Source organism: Castor canadensis, chromosome X, assembly GCF_047511655.1.
Source record: "Castor canadensis chromosome X, mCasCan1.hap1v2, whole genome shotgun sequence".
NCBI lineage: Eukaryota > Metazoa > Chordata > Mammalia > Rodentia > Castoridae > Castor > Castor canadensis.
Window position 1 is genome coordinate 80082807 of NC_133405.1, and position 4501 is coordinate 80087307.

General features: G+C 37.0%; 1 pseudogene; it reads left to right on the top strand.

Annotated features, from left to right (window-relative positions):
- Nucleotides 1–219: 219 nt before the first annotated feature.
- LOC109703251 (leucine-rich repeat flightless-interacting protein 2 pseudogene) lies at nucleotides 220–1360 on the top strand (annotated as a pseudogene).
- The last annotated feature ends 3141 nt before the right edge of the window (nucleotides 1361–4501 follow it).

Consider the following 4501-nt stretch of genomic DNA (forward strand, 5'->3'; position numbering starts at 1 on the left):
ATTTTCGACTTTCCAATAGTGTGAAAGCATACCCATACAACCACTCTGTGTTTCAATTTCAGCATAATACTCAATAAGCTACATGAGCTATTCAACACGTTATTTTAAAATAGGCTTTGTGAAGTGGTAGAGTGCTTGCCTAACAAGTGCAAGGCCCTTAGTTCAACCCCCACTACCTCCAAAAAATCATTTTCAGAGTCAAAAGACTATTAAGAAAACATGATAGGAGTTCCTGGTTCTGAAAGGAAAAGAACACCTGTGAAAGGCCAATTTTCTGTAGAAGATGAAGTGTTGAGAATTATTGCTATAGGCCAGATGCAAATCTAGTAGCAAAAGGGGCTGCCTGGGAAGAAGCAAGAGCTCAGTGCATGAGGGAACTGGAATAACAAAAGAGCTGGACGAAAAATTTGATCAAAAGTAGGCTGAAAATTACATAAGGTCTTCATCTGGAAATTCTGCTCTGGCAACAACCCAAGTGTAAACTTATCCAGACAAGGGGTGGGAGGACACACCAGCAGCTTCATAGATCCAGACATCTCATTAAATGAACTGTGGAAGCAAAACAAAAGAAAGACATCATCTGCAGTTCACAGTTAGACAACAAAAAGAACAATTTGCTCTACTAGGATGTTATTGAAGAACAGGAGTCACAGATGGTGGAATTTTGTAGTGAAAATAAGGGAAAATCAAAGGCGTTAGAAAGGCAGAACCATATGTGTAGCATACTGCAGCATAAGATAGATGAATGTAAAGACCTTCAGTAAAGAAGAGTAGCTTAGTGAGAAACATGGCTTAGTCATAATCCCCAGTGACACTCCTAAATCATTAACCACTGGTTGGAACCATTACTGTTGTGTCTCAGGAAACTGCTTGCCTTGGAGTCAGCAGAAGGGCCACTAGATGATGTAAAGCTATGCAAACATGCTGGTGAAAAGGAAGAGCTACTATCACAGCTTAGAAAAGTGAAGCTGCAGTTAGAAAAAGAACAGCAGAACTCCAGTCCTAGGGGGACTGTAGAAAGACTCAGACTTGCAGTTCATCAAAATGCAAAGAGATGTTGTTAGACAGATTGGAGAAGAGCAACTTAAGCTTTTTGAAAAAAAGAGAAGAACAGGGTATAACCACTTTGGTCAACTTCAGGGACAGGTGTAGCATTACAAAGCTGCTGTTGGGAAAGCTAAGAAAGTTAAAGAACTGAAAACAAAAGAACAGGAAGCTACAAGGAGAGTTATGAATGGCACTAGACAAGATTGAGGAGATGGAGATGACCATCAACCACCTGGTCAAGTGGCTGGAAAAGATGAAGGCTAATTGAACGGTGATTCTGGCCCAGCAATACCCTGACCTCCCTCTGACCTAGGTGCTGCTCCTTGGGGCCCTGCCCAGAGGGACTGATGCTTTTTGTCCATTGATATAAACCCTTTCAGTGGTATTTGAGTTTTGTCATTAATATAGCCGTATTTGTATTTTATTTATTATTTTTTGGTGGGACTGGTGTTTGAACTCCAGGCTTCATGCTTTCAAAACAGGTGCTCTACCACTTTAACCACACCTCTAACTGTATTTTATAATTTATGAGAGAATGAAATAGTTTCAAATCTTCATGAATAAGCACTTTGTTTCTTATTTATAATTTGATGCAAGACTAAAAACTGGTTCATGCTGCTTTTATTTTTTAATATCTATAATTTTAGAATTGAGTTTACTCAACTTTTCCTCCCAACTGCCTCAATGACTGGACACCCCAAGGCCTCATCACAGGTTCTAGAGGACAGCAATTTTATGAGTATGCACAGAGACATTTGCTGGAGGCCTTAGAAAACACAGGTGTTCTCTCTACAGTGCCATTTAGATTCTAGCACTCAAAAGGAATTTACTTTTTATATCAGACAGCATTTATATTTTCTGAGCAAACAAGTTCACAGGTGGAGAATCCATGTTATACTCAAATTTATATGTTTGGAGGAAAAATCCTTTTTGTAAAATATTTACATTTATTTAAGAAAATGTTAGAAAAAGATATGGAGAGTGTGTTTAAAATTTGCTTTATTGCATAGATCAGGGAATTCCAAGGTATAAAACTGTTAAAATAAGAGTAAGGTTCTTATTCTTCGATATTAACTCTGCTGCATCTTGTTAAGAAGGCAGCTATGCTCACCACTATACCACCAATGCATACTTGTCAGATATTTGATCTGCTGCTTATTTGTTGGATGAACCCTCAGACAAGCCCAAAGAGGGAGAGAGAGGCAGGGCAAGCAGATAGGAAATGCACCTGAAGTTTCTAGTAAACATATTTTTCCACATCCCTCCCCCAACTAGAAAGAAAACAGGACTTGAAAAGATATTGCACTCCCATGCTCCCTCCAGCACTATTCACAATAGCCAAGACATGGGAACAACCTAAATGTCTGTTAACAGTTGAATGGCTAAAGAAAACTAGCTATAGACATACAATGGAATATTATTCAGCTTTAAAATAGAAGAAAATACTGCTATTTGTGCTGACTTGGATGAAAACTTATGCCAAGTGAAATAAAATAAAATAAATAAAAATAATAAAGTAAATTTGTTTACATAAGTTAAGAATTTACTTGTTCATCTACAACTTTATCTTGTTAAAATGCTAATTCTCTCTAAATTGATATCCATTTAATGTAAAACCTATCAAAATTCTAGGGTTCTTTTAAATTTCAAAAAATGACAAGTTAGTTATAAATTATATATGGAAATGCAAAAGACTCAGAATAGTCAAAATATTTTGAAAAAAGAAGAATGATTGAGGACTTTCACTTCTCAATAAAAAATTAATATTAAGCTATGGTAATCAAGACAGTATGGTACTGTCATAAGGACGGACATACAGATTAACAAAACCCCAAAATAGATCCTATATTTATGGTTATGGAGAGTTTGAGGACTGCAGGACTGATTAAAAGAGAAAAATGGGACAACACAATGGCAATAGTCCACAACAAGTTTTATTGGATAGGGCTTCGACAGGGTTTTATGAGAGAGTAAATTCCTCACCATAGAAGTCCTTCCACAAACAACATCACAGGGCTAGATCTGGAAGGCGAATGGGCAAGGGAAGTGTAGGGAGAGAGGTGAACCAGAGTGGTAGCTTATATGTATAGATAATGTCCTTCAGCAGCAAGATGAAAAAGATTCTGGGTGAGCAGTGCTTTGGGATCTCTTAAGACTGTAAGTTTGTCTTGTCTATGGCTAGCAGATGCTGCAAAGAGTTTTGTGTGGCAACAAGCAGGCTCTAGAAATGCCAACAATATACTTATTTTGACTATAATTAAAACATTTGGATGTGTAAGAATTTGAGTTTGATGCCAACACACTTTGACTTAACAGTTCTAGTTGGTAGCAAGGAAGTAAACAACTTGGGGACTGATATACAGATATATTGCAGTCAACTAGTTTTATGATATAGGTGCCAAGGCAATTCATCAAAGAAAGGAGAGCCATTAACAAATGGGCTGGGACAAATGGACATCTGCATGGCAGAAAGTTAATAAGGCTATTAACTCACACCATACACAAAAATTAACTCAAAACCTAAACTTAAGAGCTAAAACTGCAAAAATGCTTAGGAAAAGCAGGAGGAAGTCTTCAGTGCCTTAGGTTATATGGAGATTTCTTGTTTATGGCACCAAACATGGTCCATTAAACAATGATAGTTTTAAAAAAGGAATGCAAGATACTGGTGGAAAATATTGCAAATATAAAGGACTTTTATATTCAGCATATGCTACTCAGGAGAAAGAGATCAGGAGGATCGTGGTTCAGAGCTAGCCCAGGCAAATAGTTTGTGAGACTCTATCTCAAAACTACCCAACACAGAAAAGGGCCAGCTCAATGGTTCAAGTGGTAGAGTGCCTTCCCAGTACTGCCTCGGCCCTAAAAAAAAGATAAATCAATTTAAATCTGAACAAGCGATTTACTTTCCATATCTATATGTCTCAAAATATGTAAGTGGCTAATGAGCACAATAAAAGATAGTCATTGGGGTTGCAAATTACACCTCATGGGATAAAATTTGAAAGACTTGCACACAAATGTTCATTGCAGCATAATTCATGGTAGCCAAAGCTAGAAACATTTTATGTATATATCAACTGGTGAAAAATTAAACATACTATGGTGTATCCATATGCTTAAATACTATTCAGCATGAAAGAGGAACCAAATATGATAATGTTGTGGCATAGATGAATCTCAGAAACCTTGCTTTCAGTGAGAGAAATCAGATGCAACAAGACTGCATATCATGTCACATGATTCCATTTGTATGAAAAACACAGAAAAGGCAGAACTATAAAGACAGAAAGTAGATTAGTGGTGCCAATAGCAGGACAGGAGGTATAAGAGGAATTAACAGTAATTGTTCATGAAGGAAGATCCTGGGATGGTGAACACGTTCTAAACCTAATCCATGGTGGTGATTGTACAACTTGGTAAATTTCTTTCCTTTTTTTAATTTTTTGATGGT